We start from the raw sequence: 20,283 nt of genomic DNA, 5'->3' as shown, positions 1-20,283 counted from the left end.
TGTTTGATAGAGTTCGCCTGTGAAGCTATCTGGTCCTGGGCTTTTGTTTGTTGGAAGATTTTTAATCACAGTTTCAATTTCAGTGCTTGTGATTGGTTTATATTTTCTATTTCTTCCTGTTTCAGTATTGGAAGGTTGTGCTTTTCTAAGAATTTGTCCATTTCTTCCAGGTTGTCCATTTTATTGGCATATGGTTGCTTATAATAATCTCTCATGATCCTTTGTATTTCTGCAGTGTCAGTTGTTACTTCTCCTTTTTCATTTCAAATTCTGTTGATTTGAGTCTTCTCCCTTTTTTTCTTGATGAGTCTGGCTAATGGTTTATCAATTTTGTTCATCTTCTCAAAGAACCAGCTTTTAGTTTTATTGATCTTTGCTATTTTTTCATTTATTTCTGATCTGATCTTTAGGATTTCTTCCATTCTGCTAACTTTGGGTTTTTTGTTCTTCTTTCTCTAATTGCTTTACATGTAAGGTTAGGTTGTTTGTTTGAGATGTTTCTTGTTTCTTGAGGAAGGATTGTATTATTATAAACTTCCCTCTTAGAACTGCTTTTGCTGCATCCCATAGATTTTGGGTCATTGTGTTTTCATTGTCATTTGTTTCTAGGTATTTTTTGATTTCCTCAGTGATCTCTTGGTTATTTAGTAGTGTATTGTTTAGCCTCCATGTATTTGTATTTTTTACAGTTTTTTTCCTGTAATGGATATCTAGTCTTATAGTGTTGTGGTTGGAAAAGTTACTTGATATGATTTCAATTTTCTTAAATTTACGGAGGCTTGATATGTGACCCAAGATATGGTCTATCCTGGAGAATGTTCCATGAGCACTTGAGAAGAAAGTGTATTCTGTTGTTTTGGGGTGGAATGTCCTGTAAATACCAATTAAGTTCATCTTGTTTAATATGTCATTTAAAGCTTGTGTTTCCTTACTTATTTTGGTTTTGGATTATTTGTTCCTTGATGAAAGTGGGGTGTTAAGCCCCCTACTATTATCGTGTTACTGTCGATTTCCCCTTTGATGGCTGTTAGCACTTGCCTTATGCCTTAAGGTGCTCTTATGTTGGGTGCATAAATATTTACCATTGTTGTATCTTCTTACTGGGTTGATCCCTTGATCATTATGTAGTGTCCTTCTTTGTCTATAGTAATAGTCTTTATCTTAAAGTCTATTTTGTCTGATATGAGAATTCCTACTCCAGCTTTCTTTTGATTTCCATTTGCATGGAATATCTTTTTCCATCCCCTCACTTTCAGTATGTATGTGTCCCTAGGTCTGAAGTGGGTCTCTTGTAGACAGCATATATACGGGTCTTGTTTTTGTATCCATTCAGCCAGTCTGTGTCTTTTGGTTGGAGCATTGAATCCATTTACATTTAAGGTAATTATTGATATGTATGTTCCTCTTACCATTTTCTCAATTGTTTTGAGTTTGTTTTTGTAGGTCTTTTCCTTCTCTTGTATTTCCTGCCTAGAGAAGTTCCTTTAGCATTTTTTGTAAAGCTGGTTTGGTGGTGCTGAATTCTCTTAACTTTTGCTTATCTGTAAAGGTTTTAATTTCTCCATTGAATCTGAATGAGATCCTTGCGGGATAGAGGAATCTTGGTTGTAGCTTTTTCCCTTTCATCACTTTAAATATGTCCTGCCACTCCCTTCTGGCTTGCAGAGTTTCTGCTGAACAGTCAGCTGTTAACCTTATGGGGATTCCCTTATATGTTATTTGTTGCTTTTCCCTTGCTGCTTTTAATATTTTTTCTTTGTATTTAATTTTTGATAGTTTGATTAATATGTGTCTCAGCGTGTTTCTCTTTGGGTGTATCCTGTATGGTACTCTCTGCTCTTCCTGGATGTGATTGAATATTTCCTTTCCCATATTAGGGAAGTTTTCAACTATAATCTCTTCAAATGTTTTCTCAGGCTGTTTCTTTGTCTCTTCTCTAGGACCCCTATAATTCTAATGTTGGTGTGTTTAATGTTGTCCCAGAGGTCTCTGAGACTGTCCTCAATTCTTTTCATTCTTTTTTCTTTATTCTGCTCCCTGGCAGTTATTTACACCATTTTATCTTCCAGCTCACTTATCCGTTCTTCTGCCTCAGTTATTCTGTTATTCATTCATTGTAGAGTATTTTTAATTTCAGGTATTGTGTTCATCACTGTTTGCTCTTTAGTTCTTCTAGGTCCTTTTTGAATGTTTCTTGTATTTTCTCTATTCTTTTTCTGAGATTTTGGATCATCTTTACTCTCATTACTCTGAATGCTTTTTCAGGTAGGTTGCCTATTTCATCTTCATTCATTTGGTCTTGTAGGTTTTTACCTTGCTTCTTTGTCTGTAACATATTTTTTTGCCATTTCTTTTTTTTTTTTTTTTGATGGGTGGGACTGTATTCCTGTCTTACTGGGTGTTTAGCCTGAGGTGTCCAGTAGTGGACTTTTTAGGCAGTTGGATATTGCTGGGTCTTGGTGCTGAGATGAGGACCTCTGGGAGGCCTCACTCTAATTGATATTCCCTGGGGTCTGAGGTTCTCTGTTAGTCCAGCGGTTTGGACTCAGACCTCCCACCACAGGATCTTGGGTCCACCCTTCTGCCTGGAACCAAGATCTTGCAAGCTTTGTGGTGTGGTAAAAAAAAGAAAAAGAAAAAAAGGAAGAAAGAAAGAAAATAAGGAGCAGTACAATATCAAAGAATAAAAAATAAATAAAATTAGAAAGATAAAAAATGTGTTAGGAAAAATAAAACTATAATTGAAATAACCGGTCGCTCAGGGTTCCTCCCATCCCAATAGGTGCCCATGGTCCACCACCGGTGCCTGGTCAGTGCCCTAGTTGTGAGTAGATGCGAATTCTGCATCCTCCTAGTACACCATCTTGACTCTGCCCCCCATTTTTTCTTTAGTTTCTATTTGTATAAATTACAGGACATTGAAAAATACTATAAATTGAAATATACAGTTGATTTATTATTTTCCAGCTTTATTAAAGCAAGAATTTTATCTATAAATTGCACATATTTAAAGTGTACCGTTCTGTCTTATAATGTATACATATGTGAAACTGTTAACAAAAGATAATAAGTATGCCCATCACTTTTTAAAGTGTTGTAATGTAATTCTTTGTAATCCCTCCCTTCCACCTCCCACGGGTCATTCTCCATCACCGGGAACCACTGATGTGCTTTCTGTCAGTATAGATTAGTTTGCATTTTCTGGAATTTCATATAAATGGAATCCTGTAATAGGTACTCTTTTTTGATCTAGTTTCTTTCACTCAGCATAATATTTTGATATTTATTCATATTTTTGTGTGTATCAATAGTTTATTCCATTTGTTGCTTATTATTATTCCATTATGCTTATACACTACTATTTATTTATCCATCCACCTTTAATAGACATTTGGCTTGTTTCCAGCACTGAGTTGTTAAAATTAATCTGCTCTAAATGTTTGTATACGTGTCTTTGTATGGAAAATGTCATTTCTCTTAGTTCAATACCCAGGATTAGAATGTCTTACAGTAGGTGTATGTTTAACTTTGTAGGAAACTCCCAAGCTGTTTTTCAAAGTGATTATAGATTTTACATTACTAGCAGCAGATGGAAGTTCCAGTTCCTCTACATCCTTGCTAAAGCTTGCTATGATCAGTATTTAGTTATTCTAACAGATGTGTAGTGGTACTGATTTTTATTTGCATTTTCCTAATGGCTAATGATATTGAGCATCTGTCATGTTACTTATTTAACATCTGTGTATATTCTTTAGTGAAGTATCTAATATATTTTGAAATATTTTGTTCATGTTTTCTGTTGGGCTGTTCATCCTGTTATTGAGTATAACAATTTTTTGCCCACTTTTCAGGTATAGTTCTATAAACTAAAACTTAGAGCTAATTTGATGCTGTTTAAAATCACCTTTTAATGCATAAATTCATCAAACTAAATTTCCGTATCCTTTAAAATTGATCTTAAAAGAATGGTCCAAACCATTTCTAGTGTTACTGTTCATGCTTCAAGAGCTGATATCATTATTTATGCCTGTTATTTTTTAATGTGTATGTCTTGTATATATGAGATTATAATTTCTTCTTAAATGATGTATTGCTGTCACATTTCTCATGCCATGGTTATCAAGTTCTTTTTAATGCTTTTCCATATCTGTAGTATATTTATAAAACCTTGTAGCTTTATATAGATATAATAATAGCTAAAACTTGCCAGGCACTAAGCTGTTTTAAGCCCTTTACATTCATTAAACAAATTAGTCCTCACAACAACTTGGGTGTACTATTGTGATCCCATTTAGAAATGAGAAAACTGAGTCTCAGAAAGGGAAGACACTTGCCTGAGGTCACGAGTAAGTGACAGAGCTAGGATTCACATAAGGCTGTCTAGTTCCTGTATGTGCTTCTGTTAAAAGCTTGAAATACGTTCTTCTGTTAAAAGCTTGAAATTTTTCTTTTAAAAAACTTGCTCTGGACAATAATCTTTTTATCAGCAGAGTATAAATCAGGCCTTAATTTTCTCCCTCCAGTTAACCTTTGTACAAAAGACAATTTTCAGTTTTATCTTATTTTCCTTTTTAAGCAATGAAATTGCCTAAATGTATGTAATGGGAGGAAAGAAAACAAAGTTTAGCTTACTGGAGAAATATGTAAATTGTAGTCTGAGTTCTTATCCATTATACAGATTGAATATGATACACTCTTACATGCTAATTTTTACAACATGACTTCCAAGAGTATAGTGTCATATGAACAGACACTCCATTAAGCATTGGCTAGATCCAAAGTTTATAAGTGGAATTTTTTGCCTCAGAGAAAATTTAAGGAGGGTCATTTCTCTGTGTAGCCTGTGTAGACAAAATTCTCTAACATGGCAAATTTGGACAGATCTACCTAAAACTTATTGTCAACAGGTTATATTTAAGAAGTTTATGATATCAATGTTAATGAAAAATGAAGTAAAGAGAAAATTTTAATTGAAGTTAAGAATTCTAAGTACAATTTATAAAATTCTAATTTATGTAAATATATGCAATTAGGTTCATTCATAAAATGACTTAACCACTGGGTCATAGAGTTAGAATGGCTCTTGTGGCTTTTCTAATGTGGATCTCTGCCTTTATCATCTCCTCATGAACCTGGCAATAAACTTCTCTCTCTGCTTAAAGATACTCAGAAATAGAAACGCTGTGTCTTTTTTTTTTTTATCATAAATCTCAGTATTTTATCATGTCAAAGGGATAATCACAATTTCTGCTGCCCTAACCTTCTTAGAAGGGAAACTCTTAGAAAACATATGCCAGATTTTAAATTTTATTTTCATTGGTATGTCACAAGACATAATACCACATATCATTTTGCAGCTTTTGCTTAATTTTTATTAGGTAATTTTATTAATTGATAGATAGCTGTAGTGTGCATTTTTGCATGATGAATTGCCACTTCTATAAATCAAAGATAGCAACACTTTCTGAGTTTTGCAAAGTCCTCTTTAGGATTTAAAACTTTTCCTTAAATCAGAAAATATCTTTTTTCTCGTTCTATAAATTGCCTGGCCTTTTTTCAGACAGGTAAGAAAAAAGCAATCAAAGCCACAGATAAACAGAACCCAGCCCATTCCTCACTGCCTGTGAAACTCACTCTTCATTATGCACTGAGAAATATCAACCCAGACAGGGTCTTGTTCACCATCCCAGAAGCAGCTTCATTTCTTTGGGTTTTTGTTTTTTTTTTCTTCTCTTCTCCATCATTTCTTTCCCCTTTCCCTGCAGGATGCACCTAAAAGAATGCTGATTATTGTCTCACTCTTATGTTTCTGTACCCACCATGGAGCTTACTCCCCACTGTTTGTTTCCTTGTGGGGTGAGGTGGGATTTACTCACCCAGCAGCAGTGTGGAATTGCATTTGGGGGAGAAGAGCCCCAGTTCTGGGGCCTCACGGCCCAGGTTCAAACGCTGCCCCTCATTACTTGTGTCATCTTGAAGAAGCTACTCAGTTACAGGGATGATAATAAGAGTACCCTTGCCATTGAGTTATCATGAGAATTACAGGAGGTAATTCATGAAAATCATCTGGAATATGTTAAGTGCTAGGTATGTACGCTCTTTCGTTTTTGGATGTAAACTCAAGATTAGGGTATTGCTCCCTGAAACTATATTGCAGAACAGGCAGATGTGATTTGGGGTATCCTCTCCTCATCTTCCGTATGACTCTTCCAATACTCCGAGGGGGACCAAAGCAGGGAGTGAAGAGGTGATGTGACATTCATGCAGCCCAAGTTTTTGCTAAGCCAAGTTCAAACTGCACTGACTGTGCACAAGCAGAGGCTAAATTAGGTACCCTCCTTCTTATAGCCTTTTCTGCCCTGTTGCCGATTATCTTTGAGGAGTAACTGATGACTTGGAGAAGAACAAGCAATTTCAGAGCAACACACTGCTGTGTTTTTTTTAAAAATAGAATTAAGACAATGTTCATCTTTATGCATATTTAAATATAGGGTTTGTAGTTACAGAAAAATGAGGATCACACAGATGATGTATTTTTAAAATCTCCCAGCCTCAAGTACCACATAATATAACTTAATTCACTGTCAGTCTAATGCCAGCACACAAAGGCAAAGCCTAAAATGAGCCAGGCCTCAAAATGAGTAATGTTAGTTGCTGAAAGGTCTGTAGGTACAAGAGAAATGAAAACAAAGAGACCATAAGGGGAAGAAAAGCAAATGTCTGTCACTGTGTATGTGTGTATCTATGTTTCTGTCTTTGTCTCTCTCCCTCTGTCAATCTTTCTGTATGTGTATGTTTCTTACTCTGTCTCATTCTGTCTCATGCTGTCTCTCTCAGTCTCTCTCTTTCTGTCCTATGCATGTGCACACATACACATATTAATGACTTTAATTATTCAGAAATGGAAATATGACAGCAATAATCAAGAAAGATGCAGCATTGCATGTAAGAGAAAAGGATAAGAATAGGGAAGTTAAATATCCCTTTACCTGGCCCGTGCTTTCTTCAAGATCGAGTTTTGTGTCTCATGCTGACTAGTTACACGTCAAAAATTAATCTCTCATGAGTCTGACTTATGAAGAATTACACAAGCTGGGAAAGTAGCCACTTACTTGAAAACAAATTTGCAACCAATATTGATCCCTTACAACTGTTTAGTTGTAAAGGATGAAATGAAAATGTCAATTGGATAATATTTGGATGAGCAACCAAAAGATGCAAAAGAACAGTGTTACGTATGAAATTTTTGACAAAATAAAAATCTGAATTTAAGGATTCATCATATTGTGTATGTGGGGTAGTGGTTGTCAGGTCACACTAGGAAGACCTGGAAATAATTGTTATAATTTTAATGCTTATTCACAGAACAGGCTTATACTAGACCTAGGAAACGTGAATCTTGAATTAAGTTCCAACATCTTTTTTTAAACTGTACCTCAGATTCCCAGTGATTCGTGCTGCCCTTCTAGGTTGTTATAATGGCCAGCCGTTACCTCGTCCAACAAAACTAGTATTCTCTCAGTATACCTCATGTGATTAAAGGAAAATAGTGTGCTTCAATACATGCAAAGGTGGAATGATTTCATGTATTACAGAAATGTTTACACTTAGAGTATTTTTGAATCCCTAAATGAGTGTCTAATTGCCAAAAATGTAGGTAATCTCTTTCAAAGTAATGAATATTTCACAGTGGGATTAGTGTATTTTAAAAAGCAAAATGGAATACAAAGGTTTAATATTCAAATAAAAATACCCTAGCTTGAAAGTATTCTTTCAATAGTTTGAAAAGTATTCACTTCTTTCTAGTCTCCATTAGGTGGGAAAAAGTCAATATATATTTTCAAGTGTTATCTGGTTGACTATTCCTTAAATAATTCTTACTGTTGTTTTTTAACAACAAGTAGAGGTTTTTTAATTGTAGTATGGTTGATTTACAGTGTTGTGTTAGTTTCATGCGTACAGCAAAGAGATTCAGTTATACATATATATGAATGGATAAAGAAGATGTGGTACATACACACACACACACACACACACACACACACACACACACACACACACACACACAATGGAATATTACTCAGCCATAAAAAAGAATGAAATAATGCTATTTGCAGCAACATGGATGGAACTAGAGATTATCATACTAACTTCAGTAAGTCAGACAAAGACAAATACCATATGATATCACTTATATGTGGAATCTAAAATATGACACAAATGAACTTACAAAACAGAAATAGACTCACAGACATAGAAAACAAACCAGTGGTTAACAAGTAGAGTTTCATTAGAGTCTGTTTTCTTCTTCCCTTAACCTTGCCCATGAGTTTGGCAGGGGTGATCTCAGAAAAATGGGTGTTACTAGAATGAGACCGTTTCTGTAAAATCCAGATGGACCTTTCTAAGGGAAGACAGGGACCCCTCCATTTCTGTCAGCCATCAATCAAGAATAAGCTCCTCCCCTGGCCTGGTCCTGGGCATCCTCCAGACTGCTTCTGCTTCACAAAGACTGGGGTATAGCCTTGCTTACTAGAAGGCACTGATTGTTCAACAACAAACACAGCCCAAGACAAAATATAACTTCTATAGGTATTTTCAGGATTTTAATCTGGGAACTCACAAATGAACTAAGGAGAGTCAAATATCTTAAGTGGGAAAGAAGAATAATACTACATGAATAATACAAATATCTTCATTACCATAGTGCCTATTCCCTGATATAATTCGTGTCATCCTTTTGTTCCACTAGTTGGGCCCAAACTGAGGGAAGTCTTTAACACTGGATGCAGCAAACATTTTTTTCCCTCAACTCTGGGAAGCCAGGATCCTTTCTTACATATCAGTTTTACAGTGAGATGTTGGAATCCACATATGACTTTTGAAAATGATACCTAAATCACGGTCCACACTCTTCCTTCGTTTCTTTATCTTCCCCTCCAGTGGACAACCTAGTGCTTTCATTAACGTTTTTGCTTCTGTGTCTTCTTGTAGAAGTTTAAAAGTGTATTGTATAAAAGCAGTGAATGCTCATTGTGAGATTTCGAAAATAAGTGAAAGAACCCACACACAAAGCATAAAAATAAACCATTATTCAGTTCCCAAGCTATAGCCACTGTTAACATTTTGATCTGCAAGTTGACCCATATGAAACTGCTGATAATTGACTGTTTTGGACCTGCTCAATCAGCACATTCATTTGGTTAAACCTAAATTTTCTGTGTCTTTTTAAAGATTACTTTATGTGTGTATTTATGCTTTTAAGATTGTGGACAGCTTGTCCAGACAACATTATATCTAGGTGGGTTTTTTTATCTTAATATAATATAGAGTACATTTTGCCATGTGACTGTTCTTTAAAAATATAATTTTTAAATGAGAGTTTCCTTTAAGGAGCTCCTTCATCTGTTTTTTTGCTTCATAGATTGGGGGTCCTGGGCTTCAGGAGGGGTGTTATTCAGCAGCATGTGTTAACCGTTTACCAACCAAAGGCATTGCTTAAGCCAGCAGAAAAAAACTGTATTAGCTCAGGACATTTGAGCATTTTCTGAAAGGTATTTAACAAGAAAAACTCCAGGGAAACTGATTAAATACATTATTTACGCCACCAACAGTATTATATTTCCTGAGAACAGCTGTGCAATAGGAATTGACAAAATTATAATTCGTCATATCAAAATTGACCTTTCCAGATATTTGAGAGGTTGGAATTTTAGCTAAATCCATTTTGAAGAGTTTGTTCGATTTTCAAGAGTGTATCTAAGAATGTCATGGTTGCATTTTAAAATGTGGTATTCGAAAATATGTTATTTCTAAATATTATCATTGAATGTTTTTTCTATCCCAGCTCAGTTAGTTTTTGTTTTGCAACATAGCATGCAGTATTTCTTTTTCAGAAAAATAAATTTATTTTTCGTGATGTCATAGAGTCTTTGAATTTTGAGAGAAATACTTATCCAGACTCAAGAGCAAATTAATTTTCAAGCTAGGCTAGACTCTGACGAATAGATTTTTTTTTCTGAAGTACAAAAGGATCCTGAGCTGTTTGTGCAATGCAGCATTTACCCTGGTTCCCCTAAGAAAACCTCACCTGGCCAAACAAGATTGGGAAAAGCAAGAGTCAGGATATACCTGCCTTGAGGAAATTCACAATGCATTGCTCAGTTTTAACATTTCTGACTAATCCTGTTGTAAAGATAATGATAACATAGTATTTAAGCCAGTATTTCCCAAATTTATTTGAGCACCAAATCTCTTTTTGGAATATTGTGGAGCTCCTAGGACTTGGAGTGAAGTCTAGAAAATACTGTAAACACCTATGAAGAGTCCTTTGATTGCTCGATTTTGTCTCCTCTACACACTGTCATCTTGGTCATTTGTTAGAATCCAGACAGTTAAAGTGTCTCTCTACTACAGTGCCAGCAAGAGTTACTTTTTATAAAGATGATAAAGTGTTGTATCAAAAACTTTGATCTACAGTGTGGCATTTAAATATCAATATTTTTAATAAGCACAAGTATACAGCACTGTGAATGATGATGAGTTCTAATATTAATTTCCATTGTGTTCCTTATACACACACACACACACACACACACACACACACACACAATGGATGACAGATTGTAGATCAGATGACCACTCGAATGATCCCCTGGAGGTTCCTTTTGTGTCTGGAACGAATGGCTGTGACAGTCCCTTTTATGTCCCCACACAGTTACTGTTTCATGACAGTATCCCTGAGTACCCTGCTTATCTTGTATCTTCTAGAAGCATTTATAAATCTTCTCAGTCTCTGCCTGCAGTTAAGTTTGTTTATTTTAATCACCTGTATTCCCAAGGAGTCTGGCCTAGCTGCATTTCTCTCTGAGAAGTGCCTGCAGTTAAAAGTTTACCAGGCAGGACCTCCTTATTTGCTCTGGTCTTCTCTGTGTGTCTACTTTGGTAGCAACGTGGACCTAAGGGCACATTTGGGGCACACAGTCCTTACCTACAGTCTTGTGAAAGAGATGGACCCATGAATAGATGAGTGGGGATAACTTTTAACTACACGGAGTGTCGGAGTCTCAGAACCTAGCGGTCCAGAGAGGGAGTGTGGTGAGGACAGAAGCTGAGAGAGGCCAGCAGGGCATCAGGTGTGGCAGATCCTGTCTGACTTGAACAGGAGCTCAGCCTTCATCGTGTCGGGGCTTTGTTTTCAAGTTACTTTTCCATTAGAATGTAATATATGGCCATTAAAAAAAAAAAATCTTAGAAAATAAGAATGTTAGATTTTTAAAAATCACACACATTCCCATCATTTAAAAGACAGGCATATTATCATTTAGCTGTAGTATTTCCTTCCTCTTTTTCACAAGGCGCAGTTATTTTTTTATCATTCCTCTGAGGTAAGTTGATGATTTTAACTTCAGGCTGTGGATGAGAAAACCAAGGCACTGAATCACGTTAACTACCCAGAGTCCAAATTGCTTCTGTTGCTGAAGACCCAGCATGGAAATTTCCTGAGTCCTGAAATGAAGAGTAAAAAGTGGGGGAAAAAAAAAGAAAGAAAGAAAAACTTTAGTCTCCAAACAAGCAAATTCTAGGCATAGAGAAAAATATGCCTTTATTATTATTAATTTTAATTTTTAAAAACATATCTGCCTTAGACGTTTTAAACTGAGCTAATATGATTACTAATTCTTCATCATCTAATGAATTCCAAAGTGTAATTGATGAGTTTGGCTGTCTCATTACCAAGGGGAGATCTTAGACTGCAAATTTGTTAGTGGTCCTTTAAGGTGTTTCTCTGATTCCTGTGTTTTTCCATGTAGAGCAACTTACTGAAAGGAGTGTTTACTCATTTTCACTTGATACAACACAAGCCTTTAAAAATCCTTTCTCTGAATAGTAGTTCTTGTTGTTTTCCTGAAATACATTTTTCCAAGGATTATTTCCCTTTTATGACACAGCATTGGAACATTGGGTAAAGGTTGTTTCCAGTCTGCCCTTGGTACAAGACCGCCTCTGAGAACCAACAGATAATAAAGAGATGGTGCTGAGAACAGTTTTTCTTGCCAAAAATCAGATAGACTTATCGATTGATCAATAGATAGACAGAGATAATATCCAATTACAGTGAGGAAAGTGCGAAACAAATCGCTAAATATTTTTGATAAGTAAATAGCATTTTCTACTAAAATAAATGTGATGATCCTAGGACCTATAAGTTACAGTTTTAGGAATATATAACTATAAAAATTAACGTACATGTACAGAGACACAAGGATTATTATTGCTAAATTGTTTATAATAGAAAAAAGGAAACAATCCTGTTCTCGTAAACAGTAAAAGGATTGAATAAATTGTGGCACATCCATGCTGAGGTGGGTTCATCAGCTCTTACAGAGCAGTGTGTTAGATCCACTGGGATGGATGAGGAATTTGTGCTGTATTGTTTAGTGAGAAGGGAATATGCATAATAATATAAATGGCAGGATAACAGTAAAGGAAATGGGTGAGTTTGAAAAGTGAAAGCACGTGTAATGATAAACATCAAACTGTAAACATTCAAGGGATTAAATTTGGGAGTGAGAATGGGAGGAAGACAAAATCATTTTTTCCCTTTTATGTAACTAAGTATTGTTTGGTTTATTAAATGAGCTTTATTACTTTATAACTTAGAAAAAAAGAAAAGCGTTTTATTATGTATTGTTATACAGGAATGGTCATTTAATTCTGTTTCTAAATTGCTAGGCTGCCTAGAATTCAAGCTGACAGAGATTAAGACCTAAGAACAGAAAATGAATGACAGAAGCAGGGTGAACAAAACAGCTTCCTGCCCCTTAGGATTCTTCCCACTCTGTTTCCATAGGTTCTTTAGAATTGTAAATAAGTTAGTCTCCTAAGCTTACTCACAAGTGCATGTATCAACTCATAAATAACTCTATCTCCACTATGAATAAAAAGGTAGAAAATAATAGTTTTTCTGGATAAAAGGAAAAGTGAAAGTTTGTAACCCATGGCCCCTCTTCTTCCCACCTCATTTCTACCAGTAATACAGATTAACTACTTTTTGACCACCCTGTCTTACCAGTTTAAGAAATATCATGGTGAATCACATGCAACAAATTACTCTTTCACCCTTTAAATCAGATAATAGGTCCCACATAATATCCAGTGGTATGAGTTGCCTTCAAATTAATTGTTATGAAAGGAGCTGTGGTTTTGAAATGTGCTTGTTTGTTTTTTATCCTTATACTGAAAGGTGTTAGTTAACAAACAGGGATATTTCTCTTCTGTCATCATACATGTTCTACTCAAAGGTCATATTTTATTTTAAATCCACCACTTGGAAGACAAGGACAAAATTCAGAAATGGTAGGACTTGGGCTAAGTGATTCTTTAATTCTTTTCAGCTTCAACATTCTATGATTTTATGATTTTAAAGAAAAATAAAAGCCAAAACTACAGATAAAGCTAGACATAATCTTCTGAAGGCTTCTGTTCACTGTAGAACTGAATATAAAATTGGGAGTGTCTTAGTCTTCTAGGGCTGCTATAACAAAATACCAGATTAAGCTTAAACTGGAAGCTGATGGGCCAAGGTCAAGGTGCCAGCAGCGTTGGTTTCTGGGGAGGGCTCTGTCCTTGGCTTGCAGACAGTGCCTTCTCAGTGTGTCCTCCTGTGGCCTTTTTTCTATGCATGGAGGATGGGGGTAGAGAGAGAGCACGAGAGAGCTTGTTCTCCAGAGCACCGGGTGTCTCCTCTTCTTATAAAGACACAGTCCTATTGGATGAGGGCCCAACCCTACGACCTTGGGGGTTAGGGCTTCAACTTATTGTAACTTTGAGGAAGACACAGTTTAGTCTATAACAGGGAGAAAAATAGGCATAGGATACTATAGGATACTAAAGTTGTGTATGTTTCACTTTATGCCAAGTTTCTGCTTTCTGAGTTTTCAGTGCATCTTTTAGTAAAAGCAATAAATTGAAGTGACATTTAACTGCCTTTTCCAGCTAGCAGTCATAATCTTTAAAGTCTGATTTTATAAAGTCATGCGTTATTTCATTAAATTGTTAAAATGTCTTTATGTTTAACATTTTATGCAATATATATATATATGCATATATCTTTCTAAAGAGTTACATTTAAAACTATCTTTTAAAAAGTTTTACTTTTAAAATAGCTTTAGTGTTGAAAGAACTGTTTAAACCTCAGTTAGATGTTAAATGTCATCAAGTTTCTATTATTTAACTGGCACTATAGAAACACTAATTAGTTGTTAAATACTTTTTTTTTTAGAATTATAAAAAAAATTAAAATATAGAACACAAAATTCACATCTAACTACAGAAAGAACTAACCAACAAGCATTCATATTATTGGTTAAATTCCTTTCAGTCACTTTTCTGTGTCCACAGAGCAAAAAGTGAAATTACAAAATTTGGGTAGTACTCTTCACCCTGTTTTGTGTATCTAGCTGAACTTAGCCTCCAACGTTTATCTCAGCAGCACGAGATTAGGTTTGCTCAAATTGGATTGGCAAGCGGTCCTTTTCCACGAATGGGGGTAATGTTTCCTTCTCCCATTAAGACTTTGTCAAAATTGAAATGGAGAACAATACTTTTCACTTAATTGTCTGTTGATACTGCCTCGAATTTCTGGAACTCTTGGCCTAATGAGACTTTCTAGGAGTCTCAGTATCCACTCCTGCAGGCCTCAGGCTCAGGGAGTGGTAAGAATTGAAAACTAGCAGGCTGCAGGTCTCAGGCCTGCCCAGTCTCTGTGCAGTAAATGAGGAGATTCATCCCCTCCCGTTAGTGGTTTCTGGGAGAACCAGCAAGAGATCTGGGGTAGGCCTTGGCAAGAGACAGTTGGTAGTTTATCTTCCTCAAATCCTGGTTTGCTCTCCTCGTTCTAATTTAAATGTAGATGCCATCCACCACCACCCCAGCACGCCTCCTGTGAAGGTAAGGGACTTAGTGATCTGATCTGCTCTGCCATCACCAGTCCCCTCACCCCAAAATACTGACTCTTGCCCATGTTCCCAACCACTGGCTGAGGTCTTGTCAGCTTATATGATGAACCACCAAGTTGGCTGCCATCTTGGTAACAAGTGTGGAACCTGCCTGGAAGACTTCTGAAACTGTGCTCCCCATCAGCCAGCCCGGCCCACTGGATCTCATTCTGGGTTTGCAGTGTCTCCTTAGACACTTGTCAACTGAAAAAAAATGCACAACCTAAAAATTGAGGATTACGTTTTATTCGGCAGACATATTTAAGCCTAGGTGACAGCCTCTGAGGGATTGCTCTGAAGAGGTAAGGGAGGAGCCAGGGTACAAAAGAGTCTTTGCAAAATAACTAGGTAGTCGGAACATCAAAAGATTACTGTTAATTAAAGAAAAACAGACATCTCAAGTTAATGAATTTAGCATTTTTCTATGTATAGGAAGATGCAAGAATCTAGACTCATTGAAATCATTCCTTTGATGTGCATCTTAACTATCTAGGGCCAGTGTCTTGCTTTTCTCCATCCTGAATCCCCTCAGGGTGCATAGTCAGGGGACAGCTGCAGCGGCTGACTGATGGCTTGATGGCCACAATATCCTTTGTTTACTGATGTGGCAGGCAATATTGTTTGTCTCCACGCTGCAGTCAGTGGTGATACAACACTCACTGATTGAAAAAAAAAAAACCTCCCAAAGTGGATGGTTTTCTTTAGCTCTGGAATGCCGTTCCCATCTGCTGTCTCTTCCCTGCCACAGTGTCGTGCTCTCAGGAATACCCAGGTAGAGCCTATCTTAGAACACTTGGTGTCCACCAGGAACTCTTGGTGTGCTGCTCTGAGCAAGACCTATTGACCAAAACAGCCAAACAACTTCTCAGAATCCTTGTAGCGATTGATGGACCAAAGGAACCTCTCTACTCATTCAGACCAGGAGTTGTGTTCATTTCATAAGCTGGATGAAGTCAAACAAGAAGGATAGAGAGAGGAGGATCATGGTAAATAGAAAAAGATGAAACAGCACCAAGTTTTCTCTCGATAATCCCTGTAGAGCTGTGGTTCTACACAGAGCAAGCAAGCATCTGTTTCTTTATCTATAAAATGCGGGTAGCATTAGATAGGGCTGTGATGATGAAATGATTGGGTGTATGTCAAGGGCTTGGAATAGCACCTGGAATATGGAGAGCGTTCAGTAAATGTTTGTTGTTGCTATTTTTGTTCCTACTATTATTAAATGGGATTTGAAATGGAAAGGATCTAAGCTGGTTCCTTAACTGGTCAACTTGGAGACAGTTATTTGATCCCTGAGCCGCCTCTGCAAATTGGGAGTAATAACCAGTCTGGCACACAGGAAACAACACTTATTCTCTCACCCTCTTTCACCTGCTGTGAGTTTTGTTTTCCTTCAGTTACAAAGGAATGAATGATTTTATTCGTAAGAACTGTTGCATGTTTTCATTAGTTCTGTCTCTCCCTCTCTAGATGGGGTGGATAAAAATGAGAAGATGGGCTCTGAAGGGAACAAATCAAAATACAAATCTGAATGAGCAAAGATATTTAGTGAATGCTGTTTTTGAATAAGAACTGAATGCAAACCAGACCTAGCATAATATATACATTTTTGGAACTGTATTTATCCTATTCCCATGAAATAGGCTGTCAGGCTCAACTTTGTCAAAGCACTTGTTATCAGATAAGGAGGTTAAAAGACTAAAGATACGTTGTGAAATTAAATAGGGGAATATTCTAGGTCCTCCCTGAGAGTTTGGGGTCTAATTTCAACCAAATACTAGAAGTTAATTAATTAAGCTTATTTATTTCAAGACTGTGAGCAGATAAAATGCTGTCCAAATTAGAGGGCTGCAGATTCATTTATCAACCACTTAGCTCGCAAAACATTCACATAAATGCTTTGCATCTTCCTAGACATGGGAGAATATGCACATTCAAAATCATTAGAAAGTAGGCAAAATGATTTTTTGAAAAAATTTTAAGGAAATGGGACAGCTCAGATGATCATACTAAATGTCCAAAACCGCTACCTCATTGAGTGCTCTTCTCAGAGTTCGTGCTCCATAAACACCTGATGATCTGACAGAAAGAAACTACTACTTAAAAGACCTTGTCAAAATAGCCCACCTTTCTCTATATACCTCCTAAATCAAAGTAATATTTCGTTGGCCTATTGAAAGAAGCCTCTCACCTGGCCTTGCATAATTATTATTCTGTCTCTGGCTTTGTTTTCCTCATTATTTGGCTAACTGCATAATTACAACAATGATCTCTAGAATCGCCAATTATATTTTGATTATGAAACCTTTTGAACTATGTTTACTGGAATTTGGAAGAACCTGTCATTTATACTCAGAGATTTGAAGCTTACCCCTAAATGAATGTCATGTGCAATTAATTTGCAATAGAGTGAATGTGAAGCTAGGGTGAAAGCCAGTTCCCTCGCTGGTTCTCAAAATGAATGCTTTGCTGAATCTAATCTAGAGAAACTTAGATAAACTTCAGGGTGTTCAGTCTTATTTATTGTTCTCCAATTCATTTAGTGAATAAGGTCTTTTTATTAGCAGACACGTTAATGACTGAATGGTGTTCGTTTCTTTTGTCATTAATCGTGCCACTTAATTTTTATTATTGAGAGATATGTATTTGCTTATTTTCAATTATGTGAATCTCAATATGTAGGCATGTTGGGACACTCTTAATTGTAAATTAGGCAAGTGTGTTCTGGATATTTATTAATTTTAATGATAAAACCCATATAACAAAGACATATTGAACAACTACTAGGTGCAAGACACTTAGTAAGTTACTGTGAAAAGACCGGCACGTGCTTAGTGGAATCACTGAGCACTTGCCCTTTAACTCGTTAGATTCGATAAGGAATCTATGGTGAAAGATGAATTCTAGGCTCACTGGCATGCCCCACATGGCAGAAAACGTCTATTTGTTAGATAGAGAGGAGAGACAGAAATCAGTATTAAAGAGGCCTCCATATTGGTTTTTGGTAGACTTCCTTGATTATACTTTCTTTATTTTAGACTTTGATGGATTGCATTTTTGGCAACAAGGTTGATTTTCCTTGTTTGATGACTTACCCATCACTTCCTCTGGTAGGAATGGGCGTGTTAATACACTGTTGAATTTTCTCCTGAAGTTCCCACTGTAGAGATACTATTTCCTAAGGAAATGCTTGTATCTAAAAGGAGCAGGGCAATGACTGGAAAGAGACAGACAGCCTGGATTCAAGTGACCTCTGCTCACTCACACCCCCAGCCTCAGTTTCCCCACGCATAAAGTGAATGGCTCTCATGAAAGATTGGCTCCAGCCACTTCCTTCCTTAGGACACCTCAGACTGGGGCCCCCAAGGGAGGAGCAATCTGAGAGGCCTCGCTTGAGTCAGGTGCCCGCCTTTTGCCAAAAGGAGGAGAGGGTCCCTTGATTGACAGTTCCAGTGCTGGGGGGCAGTAGTAGAGGGAGAGGCTCTGGGCGTGGGGGGATGGGTGGTTCTGAGCCAGTAAAGTGGCTGATGTTCTCTGAGATAGTGCTTCTCCAGCTGCGAAGGACCAATGACTTTTTTTTCTTTTCTTTTTTCCCAATCCTTTGCAGGTTGATACTTTTTTTTAAAACAGACATGTAAAATAAAAATCTATCTTTAAATTATCAATCAAACATTTCTCCATCTCTAAGCTTATCCTGTCACACACTCTCAGAGGAGTTCCTTGCATCCTTGCTGAGGAAATCCCCCTGCACCTGCCCCTAGGATCCCTCTACTTCTCACCTCGCAGCCTCTTCTCATCCTCCTGTCATCTGACTTACCCTTCACCTCTCTAGAAACTGCAAGGTCCTCCTTTTAAAAACCCAGTAATGTCTTATCAGGTCTCATCCTCAAGTTCTCCTGTGGCACCTGCTGTTCCTTCCGGATGGATGCTCTGTCCTCAAGGACATCCCTCACAAGAACACACTTCCCTCCTCCTCCTCTCATGGAACTTGGTGCCTTTTTCCTTCTCTAGATCAACCTTCTAAGAGAGATGCTTTTCTAAGATCCTGGCCCAAATGTCTGGCTCTGTACCCTTTAAAATGTGAATATCAGTGTCCAAAGAGGGGTTAGGGGATTTTCTTTAAGATTTGATTATATCCCAAGATATTTGCAAACAATGTATTTGATAAGGGACTGAAATCCAAAATATATTTTTAAAACTTATACAACTAAATGTCAAAAAAAGAACCCCAACAACCCGATTAAAAAATGGATAGAAGACCTGCAGAGACAGTTTTCCAAAGAAGATATACAGGTGGCCAACAGGCACATGAAAAGATTCTCAACACCACTACTCATAAGGTAAAAGCAAATCAAAACTACAGTGAGATACCACCTCACACCTGTCAGAATGACTGTTATCAAAAAGACAAGAAATAACAAGTGTTGGCGAGGATGTGGAGAAAAGGGAGCCCCTCGTACACTGTTGGTGGGAATGTAAATTGGTGCAGCCACTATGGAAAACAGTATGGAGGTTCCTCAAAAAAGTAAAAGTAGAACTACCATATGATTCAGCAATTCTACTTCTGGGTTTTTATCTGGAGAAAACAAAAACACTAATTTGAAAAGATATATGCACCCCTATGTTCATTGCAGCATTATTTACAATAACCAAGATAGGGCAGCAACTGACGTGTATATTGTTAAAGGAATGGATAAACAGGTGGTGTTCTGGAATATTACTCAGCCATAAAAAAGAATAAAATCTTGCCATTTGTGACAACATAGGTATACCTAGAGGATACTACGCTAAGTGAAATAAGCCAGAGAGAGTAAAACAAATACTGTATGATTTCACTAATATGCAAAATGTAAAAAACAAATGGACTAAATAAAACAGAAACAGACTTCATAGATACAGAGAACAAACTGGTGGTTGCAAGAGGGGAGAGGGATGGGGGAACAGGTGAAATAAGGGAAGGGGTTTAAGAGGTACAAACTTCCAATTGTAAAATAAGTCAGAATGATGTAATGTACAGCATAGGGAATGTGGTCAGTATATTGTAACAACTTTGTATGGTGACAGATGGTCTCTAGATTTATTGCAGTGATCATTTCATAATGTGTACAAATATCAAATCACTGTGTTGTACACCTGGAACGAATCTAATATTGTATGTCAATTATAATTCAGTTTATAAAGATTTGATCCTATCTCTGTGTGAGAGTTGAACTAATCATAAGATAGTGGTACGTATATACTTCCAGTAGTGTCTGGGAGAAGACAGTGAACTGGAACTTCTAAG

At 36.8% G+C, this 20,283-nt stretch overlaps 1 protein-coding gene across 15 annotated transcripts in view; it reads left to right on the top strand.

Annotated features, from left to right (window-relative positions):
* The window catches only part of CHRM3 (cholinergic receptor muscarinic 3), a 534,793-nt gene that overhangs the window by 207,893 nt on the left and 306,617 nt on the right, over positions 1 to 20,283 (top strand). For 2 of the 15 annotated variants that reach the window (XM_082407630.1, XM_082407629.1), the window contains exon 1: positions 5,192 to 19,339. The exons of the other annotated variants lie outside the window; for them this stretch is intronic. The gene's annotated coding sequence lies outside the window, so the exon portion shown is untranslated. Of the gene's footprint in view, positions 1 to 5,191; positions 19,340 to 20,283 lie in introns of those variants that run through there. 15 annotated transcript variants of the gene reach the window in all.

Source organism: Balaenoptera borealis, assembly GCF_965194805.1.
Source record: "Balaenoptera borealis genome assembly, chromosome: 10".
NCBI classification, from domain to species: Eukaryota; Metazoa; Chordata; class Mammalia; order Artiodactyla; family Balaenopteridae; genus Balaenoptera; species Balaenoptera borealis.
The sequence above is the reverse complement of the archived record's forward strand: the minus strand, read 5'-3'. Positions and strand labels throughout refer to the sequence as shown.